Source organism: Amblyomma americanum, chromosome 2 (genome assembly GCF_052857255.1).
Source record: "Amblyomma americanum isolate KBUSLIRL-KWMA chromosome 2, ASM5285725v1, whole genome shotgun sequence".
In the NCBI taxonomy this organism is placed as follows: domain Eukaryota; kingdom Metazoa; phylum Arthropoda; class Arachnida; order Ixodida; family Ixodidae; genus Amblyomma; species Amblyomma americanum.
In genome coordinates this window covers 37,705,095-37,720,704 of record NC_135498.1, presented here as the reverse complement: position 1 = coordinate 37,720,704, position 15,610 = coordinate 37,705,095, and the positions used below count along the sequence as shown (strand labels likewise).

Below are 15,610 nucleotides of genomic sequence, written 5' to 3'. Positions count from 1 at the left end.
GCCATTCCCCAATTATAGTACATAGCAGCAAACATACATTACAAAAGAAATAAAATGACCAGTAAATATATAACATTCTCCCAATCGCCCATATAGCTTATAGAGAGCCTGTGCAACAAAATGTTTAGCTTCACTCTGGGGGTTAATCAATAACCTTGCAGCGGCTATGCTTCTTAAACAGTTCGAGTAATGGACAGAGTTCACGTTTATCATCCATGTACGCACAAGGGATAAGTACGTAAGTTACTGTTGATCATGTCACAGACATGAAATTCAAAGCTTGCCTACTTTTCCTTTTGACTAAGTCAACCATTCTGCTCAGTTACTTGTTAGGCTCGCAAGACTTCAAGAATGCTTCGAGTCAAAGTAGCTACACTTGACCCATACAGAGCCGTTTAAGTCGAGCAGGTATAATGTAAAAAATAACAGTATTGCTTGCAGTTCCTGATGCTCATGTAAATTCAAAATCAAACACAATATTAAAGAATCCCCTTCTGAGCACCAATATTTTATTCTTGAAACTTTCCTTACGGTAACAAAGAATTGAATATATTCGCATCTTAATATCAACAGATTTCTTTCCACTCAGCAGGGCTGCATTTTTCATCAGAAAACGACTCATTTCAAAATTACAAACTTAAACTAGTATTCCTCGGCGCAAGCAGCAGCGCGCAGACCAGTGAAGAGGGGAACAAAAATTAACAACAGAGTAAAGATGAGAAATAATTCATAATTTTTACATGAGTGTTGCAAATATTCCATATTTCAACAGCCACAATTAACCACCAGCGAGGGGTCTAGGTAATGAAGCAGTCATTTATATATACCAGCTCAAAAAATGCACATATGCTGTAAATTCGCAGAATCGGAGCTCAAGGCGACAGAATACATTGCACGCTGTTGCAGCGTTATTTCTGACTGCTACTTTAGTTAATAAATCTAAATATTTAGTGTGGCGATTAACCTCGCTTAATAGTTTATTTGCAGTTATGATAATCTCCACACAGAAATGCTCGCCTACTGTTCAGCTGAAAAGGAAAAAGAATTTCAAAACTAGTCTAGACAGCGAGGAGTGCCAATGAAACATTTGTCCTTTGTCTGCAGGTTTCAAATAATCATAAACACGCGTACAATTTCAATGCATAAAAACGGTGTTTTACATGTTACAATTCTGAACATTGCAGCACACAAGAATACATTATTGATGGACCATAGTCCTATGTACCATCGGAGACAAACGTCTCCAGGTCGCGTAAACTGGAACCCAAGCAGGCATCTCTGCTATTAGCGAGCGGCTCGAAACCGCTCTTTCGGAGCTGAGAGTCTGGCTCGCGCACTACAGAGCGTAATAGGGAAGCAAATTAGTAATTTCCAGAAAACCTTCCTACGTGCCTTGATAACTTTTCACGTGCCCTGGAGTCCTTTGTCCCTAATTGTACGTTGCAGCCTTCTATTCTCGGCGTCAGCTTTTCTTGGCAGTGAAAGAAAGGCTACAGGGGCGGAGCGTTAGAAACTGCGTCATTGCACCAAGTAGTTCGGCAGCAGGACGGTGCTCCTGGCAGCCTGGGGCGTGGCATATTCCGCCGCTGCAGCAGCTACTGAAGCTCCTTGTAACTAGACGGGCCTGGCGACTTTGTTGTAATCAGGAAAACTGCTTTTTTCCTTCCCTTGGCGCTAAAAGTTTTCCGTTTTGTTAGGAATGTGACTTAAGTAATTAATGTTGGGAGTGTACTATGTTTTAAGATAAAATCAGCAATTACAAGCGCAGACTAAATGCCGCTGAGCATGAAGAAAGCGCGTGTTTCATCTCCGTGGTAGAATAAAGCTGTCGCGAAGGGTCATTGATGAACTCAAGACGCATCTAAAGTGACAGAACGAAAGTGAAGAAACACAAGCTATTTCCTCCGCCTTAGAGGTGAATACAACTACTTCTTCTATCATTAATGCAATGGCAAACTTGATACTGTGATCCTGTAAATAACACAGAGAAGGAGGCAGTTGTTCGCAAAGACTACTTGTCATATGTGCCAAATGAAATAACCTGACCATTGTACTGACTTCTTCTGCAAAGAATCCTTGGAGGTGTCAGGGTATTTGGCTATGCTCGCTTATAATGAGCAAAAAATGCACATTCAAGCAATTTAAAATGTCATATCGCTAAATTGAACACTTACATATCGCCTGCTAATTGCCTGCCGTCAAGCTGTGGCACTTGCTGACCGGATCTCAGGACGGCTGAAAACAAGCTTCGTTACCCACAGCACCAAACACCTGACACTTTTTCTTCTAATTAAAGGATCGTATTTCGTGTTGACAGGGTGACGAAACTGCTGCCTTTGGTGTCTTCGGCAAATGGCAAATCAAGGAGGCTTCTGCGGTCTCGTGCAGTGGAACGCGCTTGGCTTGCTTCCACTGGGACGCGCACGACACGCGTGCGCGGCATCGCGCCGTTAGGGAGGCCGGCCATAGAGTGTGGCGCGATCCCGTCGTGCACCGCGAGCACATGGCACTGACGACGCAGCGGATTTCGATCTGCAATGGCCGAAATCAAGCTCCGAAGAGGAGAAAATTGAGACGTAGCATCTTAAGTTGACACTTTGAACATAGATTTATTACGCTGCCCTCACCCACCGGACGACGATGCAAGCTGACCACATATCTGGCCCATATGGACTGATAAAGAAAAAATTGTTCATAAAACTGCGCCAATATTTTTCACTTTACTTTAGCTCATGCAGAAGGCGGCTGATGTCTAACGTCCGTTCTGAACACTTATCGCGTGGTGCTTTCTGGCAATTAATAGACGCACACGAAAGGATGAAATCACTGCTGAACGAGCTGAGTTGGCATAGAGAATCGTGAACAGATTTTTTTGACAGTTACTCTCACTGAATATCTGCAGCGTGGGCATCACAACCGGTATGCATAAAGTTGTAGCGTCGTGCTTGACAAGCCTGCATCAACAGAATCGCAGCAAATCGCGAGTGCACGTGTGCTGTCGCGTCCCGCATTTCCCGTCCTTCTTGCAAATGTCTGGTTTAAGCGCGGTCCCGTGCGCTGTGTGCTAATTAAAATCTTCAGCTATTTCGTGTTAATCTCACTTGAGTGCTCGTTACTTACTGCGCAAATTGCCAGCAGCAGGTGTCGGCACTGCCCAGTAGAAAGGATCGCGTGCTACCGAGATATTCGAGATTCTTGGAGGCCATGGCGAACAGAGGGTGGGAAAATGCGAAGACACTTGCAAGACAACACCCAGCGTAGTGTTTCCCAGGTTCGCCAGAGACACATAAGGACGTGCTACCTGTGTCATGTTTGTCGACACTTCAGGCGCACCAGCGCAGACGCATTGCGTCTCAGCTACGGCCATAATTTAATTCGTTCAGGTTTATTGGACGTGATTCTTTAGTGCATTTACTTTGAAGCAAGTAAATCAGTATCTTCTAATAAAAAGGAAACGGGATTTAACAGAATAAGCATTACACATTTCGCTTCATATTCTTAAAGTATGAGCCATAAAATAACGGTAAGAAAGGCGGGAGAATAATGCTCACACGAAGAATAAACTGGTTGTAGGAATTAGCTCAAGCCTTCCGATATTATAAAAAAATAAAGGTCTACAAGATGAAATACCATGCTTGGTCCTCAGAGGCAATTTTATTGAGGAGAATTTGTGCCTAAAGCGAGTCCACCGCGGTGAATGGAAGAAGCCCAATTAAGCCAGCCAAATTTGCAGTCGCCTGCGCAACTACAAAGCATAGTCCGTGGTGCTGGAGAGCTCTTCAGTAAGCAAAATCCTTTGACTTTGAAATTTCTTTGCCGCCGTAAGGCTGCGCTTGGGTAATTACTCCCTTATTACACAACTGCTCCACCCTCGGCGATTCCCCTAAATATTTTACCAATAGCCGTATACTATCACTTAAACGTCAACTTAAGGAGAGCCAAAACTTCCGCCCTGCAATAGCTGCCATGGGTGAATTGCACAAAAGCGCGATGTGTGCGAAACAGGAACCAGCCACTCGCCTTGTTCGATGTCGGCCCCTGGTATCGCAAAGGCAACAGCAGGTGCGTTCTGCTTTAAAGTGGCGCAGTCTACGTGATAACGGTTCAAATACGCACAAGTTGGGTAATACAACCGGATAATGTGTGCACAAACCAACAGCGACGACCACAGTCGCTTCCTGCGTGTCAAATTTTACTTGGCTTAGCTTGGCATGGTTCAGTGACCGCATTCTTCTACCAATGCACCGCGCATTGCTGCCGCGGGAGGCGTTAATCATCCAGAGGTTAGTGACTGCGTATCACAAGATCGGCGGAGCTCCGTATTAAAAAGTTTTGGCACTTGCACGTTCACAGTTCAGCTCATCTGAAAGATGTTATCCGAACTCGCATTTTTCGCTGCTTGTATGGTTGTGTCATCACACGCAAGCAGACTCAAGTGTACAGCACAGGACGTGTTCAGAGGTACTTTTAAAGCTCTACGTACGCATTGAAATGCTATTCAAAAAGAAAGGAAATCAACGGGCTTCATTGCAAAAAAAAAAAAAAAACATCCTATTCTGATGTTTTTCGGATGAGGCTTAATGCACATAAATGGGAAAGTCCTTAACAGAGCTGCTCTGGATCGAGGACTGTTTTACCGTTTTGGTTTTGTGGTTATTGGGATCGCGTACATGGCACGGTGGAAGAATGGGACCATGACACTGCGCGAGCAATTTCATGCCCTCTCTATTCATACTATTCATACTTATCATATATTCATAATATTTTACTATTTTATTCATATTCTTTAATTATAATTAATTGCTATTATTATAAAAGTGAAGCAAAATACTGAGGTTGCACATCACTGGGATAATCAGCGTAATTAGGCTATTTAATACGCTTACTAGAGTATCAATCAAAGCTAGCACCAGAAAGCACGAAATTTAACTCGTGTAAAAAGCGCCAAACATATCTCCGAATGTTTCCTTTCCTGGTGCCGAATGTTTTTGCTTGCGATAAAGAAGTCCTGTATAAATGAAAGCAAACCATTCAACCAAATGGCTATTGATGACACCAACGAAAAAAAAACGACAGCAAAAAGAAAGAAGAAGTTCCGAATCAACTTAAATCTGGTCTGGCGGTCTCTCTTTGCGGCCCTTCTGTGCTGAACCCGAAACGTTAGATCGTTTCTTGTTGTTTTGTTGCCGCTTCTCTTTACGGATCGAGGCACCTGCTAGAACACCCGTTTCGGCAGCTCTCGCCGAGTTTGTTTGCCACTGTTGTTATTTCGCTTTGTGCCTCTATCCTTCGGCACAGCGATAGGAATGTGCTCACGGTCATTCAAAGCTTCTTTTTAGACGCGAAATGGCGCCGATCCTAAAATCTTTCTGTCTGGATTTCGTCTTCTGACTGCTCATGGTCAAAATTCATCTGTAATCAAACAATCCAAAACTCTGCATGTATATCCCGTTTCCCATTTTCAAACACCCATTTCACAGCAAACAATCTTAATCTCCAAATCCGCATTCTTTTAAAAGCGTTTTTAAACATTGGTCAGCCCACCACCCCTCCCCCCCTCCCCCGCTTCCTTCCTCCGTGTCACGGGCAATCCCCCGCGGTGGGTTCGCACCATTTTCCCTTTTAGGACAGCAACAACAGTTCGCTCCTCTGTCTGCAGAGGAAGAAGACAGCTCGACAGCCGTGCGCCACACACACACACACACACACACACACACACACACACACACACACACACACACACACACACACACACACACACACACACACACACACACATACATATATATATATACATATATATATATATATATATATATATATATATATATATATATATATATATATATATATATATATATATATATATATATATATATATATATAGTTCAGTTAACTGTGTAACTGTGATCTCTGGACTGAGCTTATTTTTTTATTACACTCTGTAACTCGCATCGTGTACGTCCATTAACTGTCAAAGAGCACCGATCTTCAGTTCTGTGCATAACATGTCCTACCCGTGTCAGTTAAAACTTTTTAACTTCGGCACGTCGCGACGCAACATTGTTATGCCGTTTATGGATCGGCGTTGCTTTTACCAACCACTATGCTTTCCGGATGGGGATGGCCGACAGTCCTACCTGTGAAAGCTGCGGTTGTGAGGAGACCTTCGCTCATCTTCTCTGTGAGTGCCCTGCATTTGCGAGTGCAAGACATACACTGTGTTGTGCAAAAAAACAGCGCGAACAAACGGGGACTAGACGAAGAATACACAGGAACAAGCGCTGGCCAACCTTTCCTTGCATGCCAGGAGGACACACGAGCTTTGCACACACACACAGCAACCAACGAGGCCAAGACAGCCGGGTCAACAGGGAGAGGGTTAGGGTACGTAACAGAGCCCGTAGTACTAGAAATGAAATTCAACAGGATAGATAAGCGGGCGAGTTGGTGATACATAATGCAAAAAAACAGCGCGAACAAACGGGGACTAGACGAAGAATACACAGGAACAAGCGCTGTTCCTGTGTATTCTTCGTCTAGTCCCCGTTTGTTCGCGCTGTTTTTTTGCATTATGTATCACCAACTCGCCCGCTTATCTATACTGTGCTGTGCCCTGGACCGCCTCGATCCTCGCCCATTAACGGAGCAAAAGATCCTCGTTCCGTGGCCACAGCAGTCGACTGTCCTCAAGGCATACAAGACACTCTTTGCCTACTTGAGAGCGACTGGATTGCGTGACAAATTGTGACAGCGTTGTGCGTGTGTGTGTTGTGCCTTTTTCCCCTTCTCTCTTCCTCCTTTTAGTCCCCCAATCCCTCTTCCCCAGTGCAGGGTAGCCAACCGGAACCCCTTTCTGGTTAACATCCCTGTCTTTCCCTCCTCCTCTTTATCTATCCATCTATTTTTTTAACTTCGGCCAAAATGTTTCAAACTCCTGTTCGTTCTGTAATACATGCAGCTTCTTGTGGCTCTTCACGCCAAACAAATTTTACATTCCAATGCTTGCGGTGTTGTTTTTAGCTTTGCTTCTAGTGGCCTTCATCACCAGCCGCACAGCGTATAAACTAACACCACCACAGCCAGGTACACTTACACGAGTGAAGCCCACATCGGCTCGCCAAAGCTATCAGAATCGCGAGATATGCGAGCGAGACCCGCCGTGCCACGCCCACGGTGACGTTCACAATTTATAAAATGTGTACTTCCCCAGACGCGATCGCCAAAGACACATTTGTATGCATGGGCAGCCGTCAATGACCCTTTTTTGCACATCGGGGTCTGGGCGCTGCGGTTCAATTCGCAGTCACCCATCAAGAATGTGTTTTGGGGCTTGCTAGAGCACCGCTGCGATTCTACTCAAGTGTCGCAAGGGTACGAAGAACATGTGGTCAGCAGCCATTGCTACTTTGGAAACGAAACCAGGAACCAGTGTGCCAGGAACGCACCAAGACACTTTAAGAAATGCTAGAGTTATTGTAGTAGCATATACAATAACTCGAATAAATGCTAAGACGCCTCGATGTCAGCGCCGCAGCCGCAGCTGGCATCGAGGCACCCTAACAAATGCTCGTCTGTAGCGCCATCTTCGCGTAACGTTTAGAACCACATGCGCTCTGAAGCCGTGATTACGTGTCGCCATCTCGGCGGATGCTTGGGAAGCTGCATCGGTACTCGTAATCTGCAACGCTGAGAAACATGTATGGACCGTCACAGTGAGGCGCCATGTCCCGTCATAATGTGGCGCCGGCTACAAGGCTACGGCCTTGCCAATAAATCATATAAAAGCGCCTATAACGGATTTCTCATCCCCCCGAAGCTCTTTCACGTGGTCTGGGAATGTGCAAGCATCCCCAACTGCCCATCTCCCACAATACAAGATCCTCGATGGAACACAAGCTTCCCCTCCAATTTCCGAGTCACCGGCATCTGCTGGCCCGCCACTCGCGGAAAATCGCGGCCAGCTCAGGGTTTTAAACTTACGAGGCCTACCTTCGAGGGCAAATATGCGTTGCAATAACTTTCCCCGCTCTCTCTCTCTCTCTCTCTCTCTCTCTAATCGCAGGAAAATGACTTGAAGGCTGAGAGCTACTGGCAAGATTTTATTTTTTCACTACTTTTTAAGCGAGAAAAACTGCTGGACAGGAACGAGTTGAGCGAGGGAGACAAACTTTGAACCAACCAATATTTCATTCCTCATATTTTTTTACGCTTATGAAATCCAATGCATATTTTGCAAAGTTTCCGCACGATTTGATGAGGAGATAACGTCATCAAAAATGGTTACAAATGGTTATGCGACTACGCGACAGTGGAGGAGGCGACACAGAGGATTGGCTAACGGATCTCTACAAAAGGACTCAAATAGGTGGCATTGATGTAGTCGTTCCTTTACTTTATTGTCTTATTTCTGGGCTGACTTCCTGAATAGAGTCTATCCGGCATGTATCGACGAAGTTGTACGAATTTTCGTAGTACGATCGAGGGCACACCCAAGTTATGCCTTTCGGTAATCGAACACTGCTCAAGTGGATCCGCGTGTCTCCTCCGATTGCGGTGCTGAGCACCGTTCGGCGAGGTGGCTTTGCCAAGAAAGACGAGAACGAAGAGTGCTTGCCGGCGTCCCAGCGTCTCAGCGCTTTCCGCGGGCCAGCCGGAGATCTTCGGCTGCCAGCGATGTGTAAGCTCTCGTACCATGCTTTCCAAGTCCTCCATTCTCTCAGCAGGGCGCCCTTGTTTGACGAATGTCAAGTTTGTGCAGCCCACGACAAAGGAGGCTGCATGTTATCTCGACAGAAAGCTGTGTCATTAAGGTTTTACTTGAAACATTTCCACGCGCAATTATAGCGTTCTCTATGTTCTTGTCATTTCATGTTTTTTCTCTGCTCTTTAGAGCAGTGCTATTCGAGGAGCGTGGGCGCAATGTTCTATCAAGGCATGCTATCTTTGATCACACATGTGCTCCTCATGTCTAGGGTAGGCAATTTGTGCCCACGTTTAAATGTAACCTCTGAAAACTTTCGCGTTTGTTAGTATTTGCTAAAAGTATGTCCAATTTTTTTGCCTGCACAAATCTAAACTGCGCAGCAGGCAGTAAAACTCCATTCTACAGCGAATAGTCAGAGCCAAGACCCAGCTTCACAGTCCATTGGCCGACTCCTGAAACTATAGTATAAATGAGATTTTGACCCGAGCTGCGATCTGCTGTTATTTCGTGAAGTGTACCGCCGTCAGCACGCTTAACACGAGCGCTCGAGGCTGGGTCTTCCACTGTCATTAGCTCCGCTGGGCTTCGGCTGCTGGGTAGGAGTCAATATTAGTGTGTAAGCAGGGCGCGAGCTGTCTCCAACCGCCGCACAGACCACCGTGCATCATGGTCTCGGGTTCAGCACCGAGCGCTCAGGGGCTGTAAAATCAGTGCAGGACGCGCAATCGTGTTAAGCGTGTTCGTGTTAAGCGTGTTGACGGCGGTACGTGCACTTCTTTCAGCCTGGCGCTAACCGCTTGGTTTAACGGAACTGCCTGCAAGTCTAGTAGCGACTGGTGTAAAATTACCCTCAGTCATTCACAAGCAGTATCAGCCTAAGCATCAGCCAGATCAAGTACAATGCAGGTCAAAGGTTTCCTTCAATCTCCACTGTCCTCAGAGGAAGTAAACTTCCTCACTTTATAGCTCTAACGGAGCCTCGCAATCTCCAGGTATGGTTTTTGTATGTTTTTTATTTGCCTTTAGAACCTACTATCACCATAACACAAACTATACTCACTTCCTCGCATGGCACGCTTCAACCCAGATAATTTCATCCTCTTACTTTCGGCTATGGGATCTCAGTAAACCGTCTTTCTTTCCTCACTGTCCTCCTGTCTACGACTACGTGGCGTAACGGCTCTTAAAGTTAAATGCCGTCCTTTTGAAGAGTCAGCAGCTACGTGCTTAAGCGAATAAAGGCAAGGCACAAAAGCCAAGTATCGGCGGTTCCAGCCGATGCCTACCATGCGACTGCAGTGCCACGATTTCACCGAGGTATGCTAACGGAGGAAAAGATTCTGGGAGGGGGGAGCAATTGCCGGCAGAATATGCACGGCTAACCCCACCTGTAGCTTCCAACACCTCAATTCAACTCAACTCGTGACCTCAACCTTCATAAGCTGGGAACGCTGTCAATCAAGGCGGTCTTTAAATGTTCGAGAGCCACTGCCTTGAGGGGCAGTCTGTAAACATACGGTGCTTATGACAACATGGACACGTTCAATTGGCACAATGAAGTGAGCTTTCCTTCTGTATTCCCTATGTCCAAAACACTTTAGTTTCGACTGAACTGTCAGCTCAAGTCTGAACGAGCAAGGCAGAAATTAAATGGTTTTAAACGCATCCTGTTGCCTTCATTCCAATCTAATTATAACGTAAGCTACGATTAAAAAGTTCCCGCTGTGGGACAGCAAATGAAAGCATAGTCGTTGCGTTCGAAAGGTCGAACGCATGCCTAGCTGTACAACAGTTTCTTAGCGAGTTTGCACTGCACCTACAAATTTCCTGCCTTCATGCACAATACATGGCTTCCACAACGCCTTAAACAACGTGCTTTCGTCTTTCATTAAAATTGTTTAATCTTTCATGAAAAAAAAAAACGGTAATACGGCAGATTCCTCGGCGACGAATTCTTGACTTCAGCTCTACATCTAGAGTTTCGCTATACCCAGGGCTGCCTGTATGATACCTGTGTAGACGGTCGAGCTTTCCGCCTCTGATATTAGCACCAGTGTGGTATGTCACACCTGTGTGTGACATAACGCGCTCATTCGCGGCTATTTTTGTCTTCTACAGCAGCTGAAGATGACGATGACAGCAGCATAGGCATTCTAACAAGTAAGTATTTCTCAGCTTCCAGTTGCGATGGCTCATTTGCAACGCTGTTCTACTTGTTGAGTATACACTAGGTCGCTGGTTCAATCCTGGTCGCTGCGGCCTCATTTCCATAGGCATGCAATGACTGAACAATCGTGCTTTGATATTTCAGTGCAAGTTTTTAACATCCTCATATGGCAGAAATCTGTCCGTCAGTCAGTCAGTCAGTCAGTCCGTCAGTCCGTCAGTCCGTCAGTCCGTCAGTCCGTCAGTCCGTCTGTCTGTCTGTCTGTCTGTCTGTCTGTCTGTCTGTCTGTCTGTCTGTCTGTCTGTCTGTCCCTCCGTCCGTCCGTCCGTGTGTCTGTATGTCTGTCTGTCTGTTCGTCCGTTCTTCCGTCTGTCTGTCTGTCTGTCTGTCTGTCTGTCTGTCTGTCTGTCTGTCTGTCTGTCTGTCTGTCTGTCTGTCTGTCTGTCTGTCTGTGTCTGTCTGTCTGTCTGTCTGTCTGTCCTTCCGTCCGTCCGTCCGTGTGTCTGTATGTCTGTCTGTCTGTTCGTCCGTTCTTCCGCCCGTCCGTCCGTCTGTCTGTCTGTCTGTCTGTTCGTCCGTTCTTCCGTCCGTCCCTCCGTCCGTCCGTCCGTCCCTCCGTCCGTCCGTCCGTCCGTCCGTCCGTCCGTCCGTCTGTCTGTCTGTCTGTCTGTTCGTCCGTTCTTCCGTCCGTCCCTCCGTCCGTCCGTCCGTCCCTCCGTCCGTCCGTCCGTCCGTCCGTCCGTCCGTCTGTCTGTCTGTCTGTCTGTCTGTCTGTCTGTCTGTCTGTCTGTCTGTCTGTCTGTCTGTCTGTGTCTGTCTGTCTGTCTGTCTGTCTGTCCTTCCGTCCGTCCGTCCGTGTGTCTGTATGTCTGTCTGTCTGTTCGTCCGTTCTTCCGCCCGTCCGTCCGTCTGTCTGTCTGTCTGTCTGTTCGTCCGTTCTTCCGTCCGTCCCTCCGTCCGTCCGTCCGTCCCTCCGTCCGTCCGTCCGTCCGTCCGTCCGTCCGTCCGTCTGTCTGTCTGTCTGTCTGTTCGTCCGTTCTTCCGTCCGTCCCTCCGTCCGTCCGTCCGTCCCTCCGTCCGTCCGTCCGTCCGTCCGTCCGTCCGTCCGTCTGTCTGTCTGTCTGTCTGTCTGTCTGTCTGTCTGTCTGTCTGTCTGTCTGTCTGTCTGTCTGTCTGTCTGTCTGTGTCTGTCTGTCTGTCTGTCTGTCTGTCCTTCCGTCCGTCCGTCCGTGTGTCTGTATGTCTGTCTGTCTGTTCGTCCGTTCTTCCGCCCGTCCGTCCGTCTGTCTGTCTGTCTGTCTGTTCGTCCGTTCTTCCGTCCGTCCCTCCGTCCGTCCGTCCGTCCCTCCGTCCGTCCGTCCGTCCGTCCGCCCGTCCGTCCGTCTGTCTGTCTGTCTGTCTGTTCGTCCGTTCTTCCGTCCGTCCCTCCGTCCGTCCGTCCGTCCCTCCGTCCGTCCGTCCGTCCGTCTGTCTGTCTGTCTGTCTGTCTGTCTGTCTGTCTGTCTGTCTGTCTGTCTGTCTGTCTGTCTGTCTGTCTGTCTGTCTGTCTGTCTGTCTGTCTGTCCCTCCGTCCGTGTGTCCGTCCGTCTGTCTCCCTAACTAAGGTATATTCAAAGAGGCCGTCCGTCCGTCCGTCTGTCTCCCTAACTAAGGTATATTCAAAGAGGCCGTCCTCTCGCCTTCATCGCGCAGAAGTAATTCGCAGTCTTTATGCTTGCTGTGAGTATGTGTGAGCATAGCACATTCTAGGAAGGCCCTAGACAGTGGTAGCCGCACTTGTTCAGTGCATATCGGCCGTTTCCTTGGCTTCTGGACGTGCAGCCACTTTTGCCCGCTTCTGTTCATCGAGCTGGGCAGCGCCCTCGGTCTCCCTGGCTGCTTTCGCGTCTTGAGGAGCCGTCACTGTCAGCCGCTCCTCCTCTAGCCGGACAGCGCGTTCGGCCTCATTCGCCGCGTTTGCTGCTTTACCTGCGGCCGCCTTCAGCCCCTTCCCTTTCTCGTATTGGGCAGCGTGCTCAGCGTGCCTCATTGCTTTCGCTGTTTGACGTGCTGTAGTGCTCCCCACTCTTCCTCAAACTTACTGACGCTTTTTGCCGCTTTCCCATTTTGTGTGCAGCTGCATAAAACTGCCGCTGGCTTTCCTACGTCACGTCTTCCATTCACTTGGCTCATCTAGCTTCACTACGCGGTGAAGCCTGAAATACTACTGTCGCCGTGTTTTTGGGAACTCAGAACAGATGACGTAGGACAACGACGACTATGATGATGATGACTATGCTAATGTGTTTTTTTTCGTTTTATGGCATCGTTATGGTGTGCAGATTATGTGCTTTCACGCGGTAACAACGCTCGAGTTAAAATTAGTGTCATTTGCTACGTGCACGCCTATTTTTTCATAGAAAGTGCTATGTAGCAGTTACAATACGCAGTGTGAGGCGCTGCGATGACGGCCGAGTGGTCAGGCGCGTTAACTGGTTCGAGACCCGCTGTGGCAACTGTGATGGGAGTTGCTCCCCTTCAGCAGAAAATCTGGCGGCGTCGTCGGCGGCAGCGTAGTGAGCGAGAAAGCAGGATACCCACATGTCACATAGGTCATGTGACCTTGTGACGTCATCACAAGCTTCTCACCATCGCAGGTAGTCTCGCCAGCCTCTCCGGGGGCTGACCCACCGGGGCACTGCGCCATGAGTGATATGAGGACACCCGGCACTTTATCAATGTAAAGTAAAGAATGCCCAATTCCGCATACATGGGTAATAACCAATTAACGCTGTCACATCGCACCCTAAAGACGGAGCTTAGGTGACCTTTTGCAGTTTTTTTCTGCTGACTTTCATTCCGACTGAAGATTTCAACTTCCGCTTCAGCTTCGGCTTCAGCACTGTTTAAAGAATTTCATGTTAAAATTTTCAGGATTGATTTCTCGGATTCCATTACTTGTCGCAACCAACCAGTCATGAGTATGAACGTCGTATTTCTCCGTGCTCAACGTCGTATTTCTCCGTGCTCACAAGGCGAGAAAAATTCTTGTGTCCTTAATTGGCGTCCGAACGACAGGATGAGCTGGTATCCGCCTTACGACGGTGTACATATATAACGTCGGTTAGGTATGGCTGTAAAACAACGCTACTCTTTTTCTGCAATATAAGCAAGGAAATCAGTGCCAACCAGAGATGTACAAAAGGCTGCATAAATTGCGTCTCAAGCATTGCTTGTGTTATGAGGACAGAACAACTAGTTGCTCCTCTGCAGATCGCCGATGGTATTGCTGCTGAGTAGCCCTTACGAAAGACGGCGCGTTCCCCACCCCTAACTCCTCGCCCTCGGACCGTTATACATATCACAAATATTTTGCTAAACGCGCTTTACTGCAAGCAGGTTCAATGCATTGACTCGTTCTGAATTTTTCGCGCGCACCCACCAGCTTAGTGAACATTTTGCTTCCAGGATTGTTTAAATAAATGTTCGCCCACTTCATTATAGTCAAATATTTGCATATAGTTCACATTTTTTAATATTACAAGGCACGCTTTCGCGTTTGAAGCTTTCTTACGTGTTCCACGGAGAAAATAATATGAGTTCTTGGGTTCAAGCGCGAGCGCACCAGTGTTGCAAGTACAAAGTACCTCCTAGTTTTCTCTGGATTAGGCGTGCGAGGAGGTTTTTCGCCCAGGAGTGCATCCGTAATAGTTGTATTATGGTCGAGTTCATAATATTACGGTTTCATCTCATCAGTATTGTTTTCTTTCAACGCAAGAAAAAATACCTGGTTCAAACAACAGGTGAAATTGTTATTATTCCAGTCCGAAGCTCGAATATTTTGTCCAAACTGGAACAAAAGAAACAGCAAAAATGTTTGTATTCAGTCAATATTTTTTTTAATTAGAAAAAGCTGCTAACAGGGAGTACTTTTTTCATTCACACAAGCTATACAAGGAACAACGCGCTCAGATTTTTCATATGCTTGCACGCGCATAATCGTCTGCGTTTTCGCTGCTTCATCCAGGCCGGACTCCTACGTCTGAGACGGATTCCGATTCTGACAGTATGTTTCTTTCTTTCTTCCACTATTCTTGTACTTGGCGGTGCAATAACTCTTAACAACGCTTTCCATTTCTTTTCACCTCTCTCCTTTTTTTTAGAGCCTCGGTAAGTTCACTTGGGTATTGCGGGGTGATAATTTCAGCAAACCTGCAATACAAGGCACTGGCAAAAGCCTTCCTGCTATAGGTATTTCTGTGCAGAATGAAATGAGCCGTTGAGATAGCGCATGAGGTTATTTAAGGAAAATACCATTCTTTTCGTCTTCCTTTTTTTTTGCGAAGTATTGGTTGAGAAAGCTATCACTTTTTTTTAGATTTGGGTGCTTATAGCTCTGTGTATGCCTTAACCTAACCATGCGAGCACCCCAAGTGCACTTGAATAACATCCCGCTGACTAAAAGGTGAACTGAAAGGCTCTTGGTTTCGACACAGTAAGATACTGCGTTACGCCCAGTAAGAGTCCTTAATGCAGCTATCACTGGTGCGCTGTAACTCACTACGGTGTGAGTATCTACACTTCATTTATGTGTGGCTTACTCGTTCGTCACAATCGGCGAGATATTATGGCGACATCTCCGCATACTATGGAAGAAAAATCTCTCTGACAGCAGTGCAACTTCAAAAGCCAGCTTAGAAAGAAAACCATTTTCTTTCACTGTATCTCCAGGGAGAATGCCTACAGCGAGAGGGTAA

General features: G+C 46.9%; 1 long non-coding RNA gene across 1 annotated transcript; it reads left to right on the top strand.

Moving 5' to 3' along the window:
* Positions 1–8,499: 8,499 nt before the first annotated feature.
* On the top strand, positions 8,500–13,658 carry LOC144119629 (uncharacterized). The gene is made up of 3 exons (XR_013312398.1): positions 8,500–8,680; positions 10,826–10,867; positions 13,511–13,658. It is a non-coding gene; the product is annotated as an uncharacterized LOC144119629 (long non-coding RNA).
* The last annotated feature ends 1,952 nt before the right edge of the window (positions 13,659–15,610 follow it).